This window comes from Oncorhynchus masou, chromosome 31 (genome assembly GCF_036934945.1).
Source record: "Oncorhynchus masou masou isolate Uvic2021 chromosome 31, UVic_Omas_1.1, whole genome shotgun sequence".
In the NCBI taxonomy this organism is placed as follows: Eukaryota; Metazoa; Chordata; class Actinopteri; order Salmoniformes; family Salmonidae; genus Oncorhynchus; species Oncorhynchus masou.
In genome coordinates, this window is record NC_088242.1 from 35,321,715 (window position 1) to 35,339,632 (window position 17,918).

At 46.6% G+C, this 17,918-nt stretch overlaps 1 pseudogene; it reads right to left on the reverse strand.

Moving 5' to 3' along the window:
- Positions 1 to 299: 299 nt before the first annotated feature.
- Positions 300 to 4,479, reverse strand: LOC135524938 (ATPase PAAT-like; annotated as a pseudogene).
- Between the last annotated feature and the right edge of the window lie 13,439 nt (positions 4,480 to 17,918).

Below are 17,918 nucleotides of genomic sequence, written 5' to 3' on the forward strand. Positions count from 1 at the left end.
AGGGGCTGGAGTCAGTGCAAGGGGCTGGAGTCAGTGCAAAGGGCTGGAGTCCGTGCAAAGGGCTGGAGTCAGTGCAAAGGGCTGGAGTCAGTGCAAGGGGCTTTATCAGTGCAAAGGGCTGGAGTCAGTGCAAAGGGCTGGAGTCAGTGCAAGGGACTGGAGTCAGTGCAAAGGGCTGGAGTCAGTGCAAGGGGCTGGAGTCAGTACAAAGGGTTGGAGTCAGTGCAAGGGGCTGGAGTCAGTGCAAGGGGCTGGAGTCAGTGTAGGAATCAGTTTTGAAGTCAGTGCATGGCCTGGGGCTAAGCGGTGTGGTTCTGGTCAGGTGTGGGTGCTGTGGTCTTGATCTTTGAAGGGAAGGGCCAGGGGCAGGGCCTGTAGTAAGGCCTTCTTCAGGCTCTGCTGCAGGGCATCCAGCTGCTGTTCCATCAGTCTCCTCTCCATCTACTCCAGACGCAACTCCATAACCTGCTCCAGCTCTCAGCAGCATGCATGCTACTGCCTGCAAGACAGAGACAATCCATCACAGAATAGGTTTTCATAGGAATTACAGTAGCTCTTTGGATCTGTTGCCATTACTGTCATAGGGCCACAAACCCTAACAAAGACATGTACTCTAATATTAACACAGACACACCACAATGCAACCAGAACCACTACAAAACCCACAGACAGGGGCCTCCCGAGAGGGGTAGCGGTTTACGGCATGGCGTCGCAGTGCTTGAGGTGTCACTACAGACCCAGGTTTGATCCCAGTCTCTGTCACAGCCGGCCGTGACTGGGAGACCCATGAGGCGGCGCACAATTGGCCCAGGGTCCTCAGGGTTAGGGGAGGGTTCGGCCGGCAGGGATGTTCTTGTCCCATCGCGCTCTAGTGACTTCATTTGGCCGTCCGGGCGCCTGCAAGCTGACTTCGGGTGCCTGCAAACTGACTTCGGGCGCCTGCAAGCTGACTTCGGACGCCAGTTGAATAGTGTTTCCTCCTACACAATTGGTGCAGCTGGCTTGCGGGATAAGCGAGCAGTGCGACAAGAAGCAGTGCGGCTTGGCAGGGTCGTGTTTTGGAGGATGCATGGCTCTCGACCTCCTCCATCGACTTGACTGCATTCTACTCCCACCACCCACACTACCATGTAAACCTTTAGAGGGAGCTCTACGTTGTAGTTAACCTCACCATAAAGCCACTACCAGCCTACTCACTGTGGGCCGTTGGATGCTTTTGCTGCAACCTCGGTGCGGAGCTGCGTCACCTACCCACACACACTCTGCAGCATAAGGAGCATGTCTGGGCCTCCGTCCTCCTGGCTGATCATTAAAGAAGGGTGACATCATGTCTGCCAGGCCAGTGTGGTTATTGGAGGCTACCCGAGACTGGGGACATGGATCTGTTGAAACAGAGACAGACATGACAGACATCTCATCTGACTGGAGGCTGGTGTTGACTGAAGGCTGAGGTTGGATGTCAGCTGTAGCTGCAGAGGGTCCGTTAGTTCCTCTAGCCAGAACAGAGAGAGCCCTACTGCCTATGAGGAGGGACAGAAACCATCTTAATGCGTCAAGCTTTGTTCCAGAAAAATAATTAACATGCAATACATTGACTGTCTTTTGTGTTCACTCGTTAGAGCTTCTCGCTATCCAAGGGCTATATTGGTGGTTAGAAGACTGAACAATACAATAAAGCCACTGTCTACTGTGTAATTCCGGCCTGTGTAATTTTCCACTGAGGCTTCTATTGGCTGGTATTGATGACTGCTGATTTGACGAGAGATGGACCCACCTTCTGCTGAAACTGCACCAGGTCCATGAGGCTCTGGGCCCCCGGCGAGAGGGTGGTGTCCATCTCCTCCCCATCACCTCCATCATGCACTGCACACGGAGCATATCGATGCTGGGCACCAGGCTCAGAGAGCAGTCTGCAGGTGTCAGTGTCTGCAGGCCCATCACGACCTGAGCCACAGCCACACTGCGTCACCCAACCAAGAGACAGCAGCTGAGAAAAAAACAAGAGGTTCGAGGAAGAAAGGGCACACCCATACCCTCTATCCACACTATCATAACTAGGCAGGTAAAGAGGATACGTCAAAACTTCACAGAGAAACGGCTATGTGCTAGTAGGGAATAGACAGGAAATGCTAGACACCACAAGTATTTTCTACGGCAACAGGAATGGGACTGAAGTAGGTAGAGACACTGCTGTTGATAATATGAAAGCTGTGGTTGACGTACAGTGGCAAGAAAAAGCTTGTGAACCCTTTGAAATTACTTGCATTTCTGCATAAATTGGTCATAACATTTGATCTGATCTTCATTTAATCACAACAATAGACAAACACAGTCTGCTTAAACAAATTATTAAATTTTTCTTGTCTATATTTACTACCTAATTTAATCATTCACAGTGCAGGTTGTAAAAAGTATGTGAACCCCTCGGCTAATGACTTCTCCAAAAGCTAATTGGAGTCAGGAGTCAGCTAACTTGGAGTCCAATCAATGAGACAAAATTGAAGATGTTGGTTAGAGCTGCTCTGCCCTATAAAAAACACTCACAAAATTTGGGTTTGCTATTCACAAGAAGCACTGCTTGATGTGAACCATTCCTTGAACAAAAGAGATCTCAGAAGATCTAAGATGAAGAATTGTTGACTTGCATAAAGCTGGAATGGGTGACAAAAGTATCTCTAAAAGCCTTGATGTTCATCAGTCCAATTGTATATAAATGGAGAAAGTTCAGCACTGTTGCTACCCTACCTACGAGTGGCCGTCCTGCAAAGATGACTGCAAGCAAAACCTAAAATCAGGAAGCACCAGTGACTCGGTCAATAAAAAAGTGGTCAGATGAAGCAGATGCTAAGCTACAGGACTGTTTTGCTAGCACAGACTGGAATATGTTCCGGGATTCTTCCGATGGCATTGAGGAGTACACCACATCAGTCACTTGCTTCATCAATAAGTGCATCGATTATGTCGTTCCCACAGTGACTGTACGTACATACCCAAACCAGAAGCAATTGATTACAGGCAACATCCTCACTAAGCTAAAGGGTAGAGCTGCCGATTTCAAGGAGCGAGACTCTAACCCGGAAGCTTATAAGAAATCCCGTTATGCTCTCCGATGAACCAGGCAAAGCGTCAATACAGGACTAAGACCGGATCACACTACACCGGCTCCGATGCTCATCGGATGTGGCAGGGCTTGCAAACTATTACAGACTACAAAGGGAAGCACAGCCGCGAGCTGCCCAGTGACACGAGCCTACCTGACAAGCTAAATGACTTCTATGCTCGCTTCGAGGCAAGTAACACTGAAACATGCATGAGCGCATCAGCTGTTCCGAACGACTGTGTGATCACGCTCTCTGTAGCTGATGTGAGTAAGACCTTTAAACAGGTCAACATTCACAAGGCCGCAGGGCCAGATGGAATACCAGGGCGTGTATCCCAGCATGCGCTGACCAACCGTTAAGTGTCTTCACTGACATGTTCAACCTCTCCCTGTCTGAGTCTGTAATACCAACATGTTGCTTAGCAGACCACCATAGTCACTTTAAGAACTCTACCTACATGTACATATCACCTCAATTACCTCGACTAACCCGTGCCCCCGCACATTGACTCTACCGGTATCCCCTGTTTTTAGCCATCGCTATTGTTATTTTACTGCTGTTCTTTAATTATTTGTTACTTTGATTTATTTTTGGTTAAAAAAAATTAAACAGTATGGTTGGTTATGGGCTTGTAAGTAAGCATTTCACTGTAACCTGTTGTATTCGGCACATGTGACAAATAAAATTGTATTTTATTTAAGTTACAATACTGGCTCAGCACTGCGAATACACACTAGTTTATTATTTTCATTTTTTTTAGTTAAACAGCAGGAACCTTGCCAGCTAAATCAGTCAACTAAGGAGTAGCCAGAACACACTGAACTATTCTCAACTCTCCCATGCTGGTCCAGCCACCCAGCCCGCTCTGTGGTGTCCGTGTGGTCCTAAATCCAGTCGGATAAACACTCCAAACAGCCTTCTGACCGCTCGGAGACATAGTCCTAAAGCACACCGGTGTCTTGTTAAGTATCACATTCCAATGATAAAACCTGGGGGGGGACAAAAATGGAGTGGGTCTAGGGTTTCTGGGATAATGGTGTTGATGTGAGCCATTACCAACCTTTCAAAGCACTTCATGGCTACGGACGTGAGTGCTACGGGTCTGTAGCCATTTTGGCATGTTGCCTTTGTGTTCTTGGGCACAGGGACTATGGTGGTCTGCTTGAAACATGCAGGTATTACAAACTCAATCAGGGACATGTTGAAAATGTCAGTGAAGACAACTGCCAGTTGGTCAGCACATGCCCAGAGCACACGTCCTGGTAATCCTTCTGCCCCCACGGTCTTGTGTATGTTGACCTGTTTAAATGTCTTACTCACGTCCGCTACGGAGAGCGTGATCACACAGTCGTCCGGGACAGCTGATGCTCTCATGCATGCCTCAGTGTTGCTTGCCTTGATGCGAGCATAGAAGTGATTGTTGTCAGTAAAGTGGCTCCTACTGGTCGAGAGATACTACCATCCCAGATGAACAGCCACCACTAAAGACTGTTGCACCTGAGAATTCTGCACACAGCTCTCTCTCATGGACCCAGATTCCTGTTTTTTTTGTCTGTTCGGTCTGGGATGAGTGTGACATACACTGTCCATAGTGCATTTTTGTCAGTTACTGGACTGAACATAATAGATCAAAATCTATGTGTTAATGTGTGCTCACATCAGGAAGAAGGGTGGAGAATCAGACTGCAACCAAGCTCTGCCGGTGGGGCACGATGACAAAACATTCCCACATTTGTTGAAACTATAGTGCCTGATTTCCTTTCAAAGTTATTTCAAAAAGAAAAAAGACTCAAATCAATAACTGTTACCTTAATTTTGAGTAGTTGTAATGTATTTTATTTCAACATTTCTTACTAGTTACAATTATGTACAAAATACAAAAAACACCTGTATAGTCCCAAGACAATTTACAAATAGTCTCAAAACCTTTTACAAAAATATACTACACAGATCGCTATTTCATTAACTCGGGACAAACAAATAAATAATGAGATTTCCAACTGGGCACTTGTATATAATCTATAAAGGGTCATGGCCAAAGCCTGACTTCTGTGGCTGAAAGGACCAGTGCAAGACATTCTTAACTTACTTGAGCTGTAAATTCCCTTTAAAAAACAAACAATTCAGCAACATTTTGTCATCGCAGCGTTTACATATTTTTAAGCAACACTGATATCAGTAGACTTAAAATGAAAAACTATTGACAACAGTTCAAATTCTTCTATTGTTCGTAAGAGAACATGGTAAAACCTGGGCCCATATCTACAAATCAGCTCAGAGTAGGAGTGCTGATCTAGGATCTGTCCTTATGATCTTATTATCTAAAAGGCTACACTGATCTTAGATCAGTATGCCTACTCTAATATGCTTTGTCGATATGGGCCCTGGTTTCACCATGAGCGACAAGGGCTCAACACACGTGACTCCAGTTTGGTCTCATAACACAAAATGTACTTGAAACATTCTTCAGCCAATGAAACGGGTGGCAGGTAGCCTAGTGGTTAAGAGCTTTAGGCCAGTAACTGAAACTGGTTAACTGGTTCAGCTCCCCAACCTGACTAGGTGAAAAATCTGTTGATTTTCCTTTGAGCAAGGCACTTGACTCTAATTGCTCCTGCTGAATGACTAAAATGGTAAATGTAAAATCCAATACATTTAGTTTTGTCTGAAGTAATAGAGCACAGATTCTGATCCATGTAAATATCCTTCGAATGTCATAGGCACCAGTGGCCGTTCGCTTCTGATCCAGACCTGTGGTCACTCTGGCAGAGCCTCTGTCCTGGTGGGGTGAATTAGTGCACAAATCAAGTTTGTGGAGTAAGCACCTATGTGTGTGTGCATAATTACAGTGGTGTAAAAATACTTTAAAGTACTACTTACATTGTTTTTTTGGAGTATCTGCACTTTACTATTTATATCTCTGACAACTTTTATTTCACTACATTCCTACAGAAAATAATATACGTTTTACTCCATACATTTTCCCTCACACCCAAAACTACTCGTTACATTTTGAATTTTTTTGCAGGAAAGGAAAATGGTCCAATTCAGGCACTTAACAAGAAAACATCCATGGTAATCCCTACTGCCTCTGATCTGGCAGACTCACTAAACACAAATGCTTCATTTGCAAATTATGAGTGAGTGTGTCCCTGGCTATCCATAAATTAAAAAAAAAAACAAGAATGTTGTGCTGTCTGGTTTCCTTAATATAAGGAATTTGAAATGATTTATACTTTTACTTTCGATACTTAAGTATATTTTAGCAATTACATTTACTTTAGATACTTAAGTACATTTAAAACCAAATAATTTTAGACTTTTACTGAAGTAGTATTTCACTGGATTACTTTCACTTGAGTATCTTTACTTTTACTCAAGTTTGACAATTGGGAACGTTTTCCACCACTGCATAATATGCACAATTGGCTCCAGTCATCTGCAGAACATTAAAATGTAGACAGGGTGGTCTGATCTGGGGATGGTCTGGTTAATATAGCACTGTGCCAGGGGATGGTCTGGTTAATATAACACTGTACCAGGGGATGGTCTGGTTAATATAGCACTGTACCAGGGGATGGTCTGGTTAATATAACACTGTACCAGGGGATGGTCTGGTTAATATAGCACTGTACCAGGGGATTTACATTACATTTACATTTAAGTCATTTAGCAGACGCTCTTATCCAGAGCGACTTACAAATTGGTGAATTCACCTTCTGACATCCAGTGGAACAGCCACTTTACAATAGTGCATCTAAATCATTAAAGGGGAGGGGGAGGGGGGGTGAGAAGGATTACTTATCCTATCCTAGGTATTCCTTGAAGAGGTGGGGTTTCAGGTGTCTCCGGAAGGTGGTGATTGACTCCGCTGTCCTGGCGTCGTGAGGGAGTTTGTTCCACCATTGGGGGGCCAGAGCAGCGAACAGTTTTGACTGGGCTGAGCGGGAACTGTACTTCCTCAGTGGTAGGGAGGCGAGCAGGCCAGAGGTGGATGAACGCAGTGCCCTTGCTTGGGTGTAGGGCCTGATCAGAGCCTGGAGGTACTGCGGTGCCGTTCCCCTCACAGCTCCGTAGGCAAGCACCATGGTCTTGTAGCGGATGCGAGCTTCAACTGGAAGCCAGTGGAGAGAGCGGAGGAGCGGGGTGACGTGAGAGAACTTGGGAAGGTTGAACACCAGACGGGCTGCGGCGTTCTGGATGAGTTGTAGGGGTTTAATGGCACAGGCAGGGAGCCCAGCCAACAGCGAGTTGCAGTAATCCAGACGGGAGATGACAAGTGCCTGGATTAGGACCTGCGCCGCTTCCTGTGTGAGGCAGGGTCGTACTCTGCGGATGTTGTAGAGCATGAACCTACAGGAACGGGCCACCGCCATGATGTTGGTTGAGAACGACAGGGTGTTGTCCAGGATCACGCCAAGGTTCTTAGCGCTCTGGGAGGAGGACACAATGGAGTTGTCAACCGTGATGGCGAGATCATGGAACGGGCAGTCCTTCCCCGGGAGGAAGAGCAGCTCCGTCTTGCCGAGGTTCAGCTTGAGGTGGTGATCCGTCATCCACACTGATATGTCTGCCAGACATGCAGAGATGCGATTCGCCACCTGGTCATCAGAAGGGGGAAAGGAGAAGATTAATTGTGTGTCGTCTACATAGCAATGATAGGAGAGACCATGTGAGGTTATGACAGAGCCAAGTGACTTGGTGTATAGCGAGAATAGGAGAGGGCCTAGAACAGAGCCCTGGGGGACACCAGTGGTGAGAGCGCGTGGCGAGGAGACAGATTCTCGCCACGCCACCTGGTAGGAGCGACCTGTCAGGTAGGACGCAATCCAAGCGTGGGCCGCGCCGGAGATGCCCAACTCGGAGAGGGTGGAGAGGAGGATCTGATGGTTCACAGTATCGAAGGCAGCCGATAGGTCTAGAAGGATGAGAGCAGAGGAGAGAGAGTTAGCTTTAGCAGTGCGGAGCGCCTCCGTGATACAGAGAAGAGCAGTCTCAGTTGAATGATTAGTCTTGAAACCTGACTGATTTGGATCAAGAAGGTCATTCTGAGAGAGATAGCGGGAGAGCTGGCCAAGGACGGCACGTTCAAGAGTTTTGGAGAGAAAAGAAAGAAGGGATACTGGTCTGTAGTTGTTGACATCGGAGGGATCGAGTGTAGGTTTTTTCAGAAGGGGTGCAACTCTCGCTCTCTTGAAGACGGAAGGGACGTAGCCAGCGGTCAGGGATGAGTTGATGAGCGAGGTGAGGTAAGGGAGAAGGTCTCCGGAAATGGTCTGGAGAAGAGAGGAGGGGATAGGGTCAAGCGGGCAGGTTGTTGGGCGGCCGGCCGTCACAAGAAGCGAGATTTCATCTGGAGAGAGAGGGGAGAAAGAGGTCAGAGCACAGGGTAGGGCAGTGTGAGCAGAACCAGCGGTGTCGTTTGACTTAGCAAACGAGGATCGGATGTCGTCGACCTTCTTTTCAAAATGGTTGACGAAGTCATCTGCAGAGAGGGAGGAGGGGGGGAGGGGGAGGAGGATTCAGGAGGGAGGAGAAGGTGGCAAAGAGGCAGATGCTTGGAATTTAGAGTGGTAGAAAGTGGCTTTAGCAGCAGAGACAGAGGAGGAAAATGTAGAGAGGAGGGAGTGAAAGGATGCCAGGTCCGCAGGGAGGCGAGTTCTCCTCCATTTCCGCTCGGCTGCCCGGAGCTCTGTTCTGTGAGCTCGCAATGAGTCATCGAGCCACGGAGCGGGAGGGGAGGACCGAGCCGGCCTGGAGGATAGGGGACATAGAGAGTCAAAGGATGCAGAAAGGGAAGAGAGGAGGGTTGAGGAGGCAGAATCAGGAGATAGGTTGGAGAAGGTATGAGCAGAGGGAAGAGATGATAGGATGGAAGAGGAGAGAGTAGCGGGTGAGAGAGAGCGAAGGTTGGGACGGCGCGATACCATCCGAGTAGGGGCAGTGTGGGAAGTGTTGGATGAGAGCGAGAGGGAAAAGGATACAAGGTAGTGATCGGAGACTTGGAGGGGAGTTGCAATGAGGTTAGTGGAAGAACAGCATCTAGTAAAGATGAGGTCGAGCGTATTGCCTGCCTTGTGAGTAGGGGGGGAAGGTGAGAGGGTGAGGTCAAAAGAGGAGAGGAGTGGAAAGAAGGAGGCAGAGAGGAATGAGTCAAAGGTAGACGTGGGGAGGTTAAAGTCGCCCAGGACTGTGAGAGGTGAGCCGTCCTCAGGAAAGGAGCTTATCAAGGCATCAAGCTCATTGATGAACTCTCCGAGGGAACCTGGAGGGCGATAAATGATAAGGATGTTAAGCTTGAAAGGGCTGGTAACTGTGACAGCATGGAGTTCAAAGGAGGCGATAGACAGATGGGTAAGGGGAGAGAGAGAGAATGACCACTTGGGAGAGATGAGGATCCCGGTGCCACCACCCCGCTGACCAGAAGCTCTTGGGGTGGTGGCTCCCTGTTGGTGTGCCTGCTACTGTTGAAATGCCTTAGATGACCTGGTGAAACTATAGGCTTTGCTTGAGAATTGGCTTTATTAGCACACAATAACCATATTGTAAATATGAGGACCAGGAAAAGGTTGTGCCACAGATCATTTTCAAATGGAGCAACCGTGGTTCCATAAATAGGTAGAGATGGGTGGGTTGTGTGTTAATACAATCTGTGTTTGTGTGTGGTAAAAAGTAGGGTCAAAACAAACAAATGGCCATCAATCTAATGATCTAACACACTTGATGAAACAGGTGTCACTGCCCATTCACGCTCATCAATTGATCTAATTACTCGAGCGAATAACTCGCAAGCACACACACACAGACACCAAGTTTCCCCCTGGCAATTTCAGACTATAAGCATAAACTCTTCTAACCACCGTGGTGCGTTTATGAGCACAAACAAAAAAATGTTCTTGGCACTGTCACTGAATGCGAAGTGAACTGTGTTTGAATCCCTGTCAGTCTGCCCTCTGAATTCGCTATACAAAGTTCTGCAGCGTAGCCTCGGCGAACACCTTGCAAGAAATATTTGCAAAACGGCAACTATTAATGACCTTATCCATGGCACTTTACTAACAGTAGTATTTCCCCCATAAGGCAACTATCTTTCTAACACTATAGGCAGGGTTGCCAGGTCAAGCTACAATTTCTAGCCCAAAGAACCCAAAAGGCCTCAAAACTAGCCCTTTTTTTCACAGGAAGAGAGGAGTTGCCATATCTAACCACTTTTCCCATAATGTTATCAAGCCAATTGCGAAGGAATGTCATAGTAACTTGTACCGACGTTAGAAGTAATATGAGGGTTTCCTCAAAATAATAATTATTGCAAGCTATGACATTGCTTAATCATAGCAGTCAAACAAGTTAAATCGACATCCACTGATAGAAAATGATCTGGGGAGTTTAAAAAGGGCAAATTATAGGCATAGGCCTATTGAAATGATTTTACAGACTAATATCTGGGTATAGACTAAAATCTGGTTTTATGATTGTAATTACATTTTGCCATAGTTTGCTTAGCTAAAGGCAGTTAGCCTGTAGCCCCTGATAGGCCTACATCTCATTTCAGATAGTCTACATTATCCAAGACAAGATGTAGGCAAGATGTAAAAAGAACGATTTAGATGATTTTTTCAATAAGAAGTGTTTCCCAATAGCCTGCTGGAATAGGCTATTGAGGATGGGGTCATAATTTCAATCACTGAATTCAATATTTCGTATCATGTATGTGAACTGAATATGCTTGTCAACAACAGCCAGTGTTTATTTTTATGAATTAGTTTTACCTGTAGCCTGATCTGACTACTGTTACCATCAATCTAATGCGTTCATAATAACACACGGCTACAACAACAAACTGAAGTCATTGGCTATTTATTACATTTGTTTGCCTGTAATGCCTACTCCTGCTCCCCGGTCCTGGCTTCATTATTGCACACTGTCACGGATCCCCCGTACTGATGTTCACCAATTCCTGCTTTCTTGGCTTCACTGAATAGGATTCATTTCATTATCATCAACCCCGGACTGTCTCGTCTGATTACACACACCTGGTTCCCATTGCCCCTGATTAGTATGTTATATATGTGTTATTGTTCCCATGTCCCTTGGTCGTGTGAGTTGGTGCAGCTATTATGCTGTGTGCTTTATATATTGTGTATTATGGGTATCGTCCCGTGTCGTATAGCCCAGTGTTTTGTTTTGGCCGTATTAAAAACTCCTATTGTGTATTCCTGCAGCTGTCTCCAAGTCCTTTATACCAACGTGATAGAATAACCGACCTGCAAAATGGAGACAGCAGGAAAGACCGAGCTGGCGACCATTTTAGGGACAGTACAGCACCACGAGGACTGTCTCTCCAGACTCTGCATCGCCATCGACAGTGTGCTGGCAACCATCCTGCGCTTGGAGGGGAGTGTGCAGTCCTTCCAGTCTCCAGCACTGATTCCGGTACCAGTTCCCACACCACGACCTACCTCTGTACCTCCTGGAGCTTCAACGGCACACCAGCTAGATGCAAGGGGTTCTTTCTACAATGCGCTTTGGGAGATGGGCGGACCCGAGGTCGAGTCCTATGAACGCTTCACCCTCCTCTTCCGCTCGGTGTTTGATCATCCTGTGGAGGGCCGAGAGGAGGGTGAGCGTTTACTCCGACTACGCCTGGGATCTCGGTCCGCATCGGATTTCGCTCTGGAGTTCTGGACCATCGCAGCCTCCACCGGATGGAACGAGTTGGCTCTGGTCCCCATCGCCCCTGGGACTGTGCCATTGACCTGTTGTCTGACGAGACCGAGGCCATGGAGAACTAAACTCAGCAAAAAAGAAACATCCTCTCACTGTCAACTGCATTTATTTTCAGCAAACCTAACATGTGTAAATATTTGTATGAACATAACAAGATTCAACAACTGAGACATAAACTGAACAAGTTCCACAGACATGTGACTAACAGAAATTGATAATGTGTCCCTGAACAAAGGCGGGGGGTGAAAATCAAAAGTAACAGTCAGTATTGGGTGTGGCCACCAGCTGCATTAAGTACTGCAGTGCATCTCCTCCTCATGGACTGCACCAGATTTGCCAGTTCTTGCTGAGAGATGTTACCCCACTCTTCTACCAAGGCACCTGCAAGTTCCCGGACATTTCTGGGGGGAATGGCCCGAGCCCTCACCATCCGATCCAACAGGTCCCAAACGTGCTCAATGGGATTGAGATCCGGGCTCTTTGCTGGCAAAAAACTGACATTCCTGTCTTGCAGGAAATCACGCACAGAACGAGCAGTATGGCTGGTGGCATTGTCATGCTGGAGGGTCATGTTAGGATGAGCCTGCAGGAAGGGTACCACATGAGGGAGGAAGATGTCTTCCCTGTAACGCACAGCATTGACATTGCCTGCAATGACAACAAGCTCAGTCCAAGCTCACACCGCCCCAGACCATGACAGACCCTCCCTCCAAATCGATCCCGCTCCAGTGTACAGGCCTCAGTCTAACGCTCATTCCTTCGACGATAAACGCGAAACCGACCATCACCCCTGGTGAGACGAAACCATAACTCGTGTGAAGAGCACTTTTTGCCAGTCCTGTCTGGTCCAGCGACAGTGGATTTGTACCCATAGGCAACGTTGTTGCCGGTGATGTCTGGTGAGTACCTGCCTTACAACAGCCCTACAAGCCCTCAGTCCAGCCTCTCTCAGCCTATTGCGGACAGTCTGAGCACTGATGGAGGGATTGTGCATTCCTGGTGTAACTCGGGCAGTTGTTGTTGCCATCCTGTACCTGTCCCGCAGGTGTGATGTTCAGAAGTACCGATCCTGTGCAGGTGTTGTTACACATGCTCTGCCACTGCGAGAACAATCAGCTGTCCGTCCTGTCTCCCTGTAGTGCTGTCTTAGGCGTCTCACAGTACAGACATTGCAATTTATTGCCCTGGCCACATCTGCAGTCTTCACGATTTTCTATAGGCCAGGCTCGAAGAACATGGAGGCGGACGCCCAGTCATCCCTTGGTGGACTTTTTCACTGACCTTCCCTCCACCCAGGGGAACACCACCATTATCGTCGTTCTGGACAGGTTTTCCAAAGCTTGTCGCCTCCTGCCTCTGCCTGGGCTTCTGTCTGCCATGCAAACCGCAGAGGCTCTTTTTACGCACGTCTTCCGGCACTATAGGATCCCGGAGGATATTGTGTCAGATCATGGCCCTCAGTTCACCTCACGGGCATGGAAGGCGTTCATGGAATGCCTGGGGGTCACAGTCAGTCTCAACTCCAGGTATCGGCCTCAAGCAAATGGGCAGGTGGAGAGGGTCAACTAGGAAGTGGGCAGGTTCCTGCGGTGTTCTTGTCAGGATTGGCCGGGAAAGTGGGCAGATTTTTTACTTTGGGTGGAGTGCGCGCAGAATTCCCTCCGCCACTCCTCCACTAACCTCACTCCTTTCCAGTGTGTGTTGGGGTATCTGCCAGCCATGGCACCTTGGCATCCGATCCAGACTGAGGCTCCTGCGGTGGACGAGTAGTTTCGGCGTGCTGAGGAGATCTGGAATGCTGCGCACACTCGTCTCCAGCGCGGTGTGCGTTGGCACAAGGAACAGGCCGACCGCCACCGCAGTCAGGCGGCTGTCTTCTCCCCAGATGACCGGGTCTGGCTCTCCACCCAGAACCTGCCCCTCCGCCTGCCCTTCCGGAAGCTGAGCCTGCGGTTTGTGGGGCCCTTGAAAGTCCTGAGGAGGGTTAATGAGGTAACGTACCATTTCCAACTCCCTGTTGATTACCGCATTAACCTTTCATGTGTCTCTCCTCAGACCAGTGGTGCCTGGTCCCCTTGCTGAGGCTGGACCCAGTGACACCCCGTCTCCTCCTCTGGACATCAAGGGAGGTCCGACATACTCGGTCCGGGAGCACACATGTTCCCCATCATTACGCACACATGGTGTGACGTGCTGAGGTTGGGCCCAGTTGCAGAGAAGAGACCAGATGAGGAATCAGTGGTTAATGACAAACATAAATACTTTACTAAGACACGGTAGCCAAAGGATCACAGTACACTTGAAAAACAACAAACACTAAGTCTCAAACTCACTCAGGAAACAAACGCACACAGTAAGCAATTCAAGCTTCTGCAAACAACAACAGGGGGGGGGCAAACCCGAACTGACACTCAAACGGCAACAGTCCAGTGGACGAGTTAGGCAGTGTGTTGTAAGCATACTCCGCCCAGACGAGAAACTTGCTCCAGTTGCTGGCCTGGGTAGAGACGAAACAGTGGAGGAACTTCTCCAGCTCCTTGTTAGCCTGCTTTGTTTGCCCATTCAACTGTGGGTGGAACCCCGAGACCGACCAACGCACCCAACAGGGAGCAAAAGGCCTTCCAATACTGTGCGATGAACTGGGGCCCACGATCTGAGACAATGTCTTGGGGAAGTATTTGTATTTGTATTTATTATGGATCCCCATTTGCTGCCACCAAGGCAGAGTTCCATATAGTCATGGCTTTATTTAGTACTGTGTGCTTTCCATAGTCTGTTCTGGACTTGGGGACTGTAAAGAGACCTCTTGTGGCATGTCTTGTGGTGTATGCATGGGTGTCCGAGCTGTTCGCCAGTAGTTCAAACAGACAGCTCGGTGCATTCAACATGTCAATACCTCTCATAAATACAAGCATTGATGAAGTCAATCTCTCCTCCACTTTGAGCCAGGATAGATTGACATGCATATTATTAATATTACCTCTCTGTGCACATCCAAGGGCAAGCTGTGCTGCCCTGTTCTGAAACAATTGTAATTTTCCTACGTCCTTTTCTTGTGGCACCTGACCACACAACTGAACAGTAGTCCAGGTGCGACAAAACTAGGGCCTGTAGGACCTGCCTTGTTGATAGTGCTGTCTAGAAGGTAGAGCAGCACCTTATAACATGGACATACTTCTCCCAATTTTAGCAGCTGTTGTATCAATATGTTTTGACCGTGACAGTTTACAATCCAGTGTTACTCCAAGCAGTTTAGTCACCTCAACGTGCTCAATTTCCACATTATTTATTATAAGATTTAGTTGAGGTTTAGGGTTTAGTGAATGATTTGTCCCAAATACAATGCTTTTAGTTTGAGAAATATTTAGGACTAATTTCTTCCTTGCCTTCCACTCTGAAACTAACTGCAACTCCTTATTAATTGTTGCAGTCATTTCAGTCGCTGTAGTAGCTGACATGTATAGTGTTGAGTCATTCGCATACATAGACACTCTGGCTTTCCTCAAAACCAGTGGCATGTCATTAGTAAAGATTGAAAAAAGTAGTGGGCCTAGACAGCTGCCATGGGGAATTCCTGATTTTTCCTGGATTATGTTGGAGAGGCTTCCATTAAAGAACACCCTCTGTGTTCTGTTAGACAGGTAACTCTTTATCCACAATATGGCAGGGGGTGTAAAGCCATAACACATAAGTTTTGCCAGCAGCAGACTATGATCGATTATGTCAAAGGCCGCACTGAAGTCTAACAAAATAGCCCCCACAATCTCTCAGCCAATCTTCAGTCATTTGTGTAAGTGCTGTGCTAGTTGAATGTCCTTCTCTATAAGCATGCTGAAAGTTTATTGTCAATTTGTTTACTGTGAAATAGCATTGGATCTGGTCAAACACCATTTTTCCCAAAAGTTTACTCAGGGTTGGTAACAGGCTGATTGGTCGGCTATTTAAGCCAGTAAAGGGGGCTTTACTATTCTTAGGTAGCGGAATGAATTTTTCTTCTCTCCATGCCTGAGGGCACACACTTTCTCGTTGGCTTAAATTGAAGATGTGCCAAATAGGTGTGTCAATATCGTCTGCTATTATTCTCAGTAATTTTCCATCCAAGTTGTCAGACCCCGGTGGCTTGTTATTGTTGATAGACAACAATAATTGTTTCACCTCTTCCACACTGACTTTACGGAATTTAAAATGACAATGCTTGTCTTTCATAATTTGGTCAGATATACTTGGATGTGTAGTGTCAGCGTTTGTTGCTGGCATGTTATGCCTAAGTTTTCTAATCTTGCCAATGAAAAAATCATTAAAGTAGTTGGCAATATCAGTTGGTTTTGTGATGAATGTGTCAGACCCTGATCAGTTTCACCTCTTCTTGTTATTGTCTCCACCCCCTCCAGGTGTCACTTGTTATCCCTGTTGTATATATCCCTGTGTTTCCTGTCTCTCTGTGCCAGTTCGTCTTGTATGTTCCAAGTCAACCTATGTGTTTTTCCCGTGTGCCTGTCTTTTCTATTCTCTTTTACTAGTCCTCACAGTTTTGACCCTTGCCTGTTTTCTGGACTCTGTACCCGCCTGCTTGACCACTCTGCCTGCCCTGACCGCGAGCCTGCCTGCCACACTGTACCTCCTGGACTCTGAACTGGTTTTGACTTTTTGCCTGTCCACGACCATTCTCTTGCCTACCCCTTTTGGAAATAATAACTATCAAAGACTCAAACCATCTGCCTCCACTGTCTGTATCTGGGTCTCGCCTTGTGCCCTTATAGAATGAGCCATCTGTTTCAATGAATGATGGAGCAGATTTGGCCTTTTTTCCCAGAATTTCATTTAAGGTGCTCCAAAGCTATTTATTAGCATTCTTTATTTCATTTATCTTGGTTTCACATGATTTCTCAATTTGCTATAAGTTTGCCAATCGGTTGTGCAGCCCGACTTATTTGCCATTCATTTTGCCCCATTCCTCTCAACCATAAACTTTTTCAATTCCTCATCAATCCACAGGGATTTATCAGTTTTTACAGTCATTTTCTTAATGGGTGCATGCTTATTAGCAACTGGAATAAGCAATTTCATAAATGTGTCAAGTGCAATGTCTGTTTGCTCCTCATTACACACTACAGACCAACAGATATTCTTTACATCAATAACATACGAATCACTACAAAACTTATTGTATGATCTCTTATACACTATATTAGGCCCAGCCTTTGGAACTTTGGTTTTACTAGATATGGCTACAATACTGTGATCACTTCATCTGATGGATCTGGATACTGCTTTCAAGCTAATTTCTGCAGCATTAGTAAAGATATGATCAATACATGTTGATGATTTCATTCCTGTGCTGATTGTAACTACCCTGGTAGGTTGACTGATAACCTGAACCAGGTTGCTGGCACTGGTTACAGTTTGAAGCTTTTTCTTGAGTGGGCAGCTTGATGAAAGCCAGTCAATATTTAAATCATGCAGAAAATATACCTCTCTGATATCGCACACATTATCAAGCATTTCACACGTTATCCAGATACTTACTGTTAGCACTTGGTGGTCTATAGCAGCTTCCCACCAGAATGGGCTTTAGGTGAGGCAGATGAACCTATAGCCATATTACTTCAACAGTATTTAACATGAGATCCTCTCTAATCTTTACAGGAATGTGGTTCTGAATATAAACAGCAATGTCTCCACCTTTGGCATTTCTATCCTTCCTATAAATGTTATGACCTTGTATTACTACCACTGTACCATCAAATGTATTATCTAAGTGAGTTTCAGAGATAGTCAGAATATGAATGTCATCTGTTATTAGCAAATTGATTTCATGAACCTTGTCTCTTAAGCTACATACATATATTAACATGGGCTATTTTGAGCACTTTTCTTCTGGGAAGCTTACTTGCTTTCATTGCTTTACTGGGAAGCTTAGCAGCAGTAGATGTGCTCATGTTCTTCATGTTAGTGCAGGGTGAGCTGCTCACAGTTGACTTCCTCCTAGGGCACACCGGCTTAGTGCTAACAGTATAAATCTGCTTCATAGGTGGCATGGTAGCCTAGTGGTTAAAGCTTTGGACTAGCAACCACAAGGTTGTGAGTTCA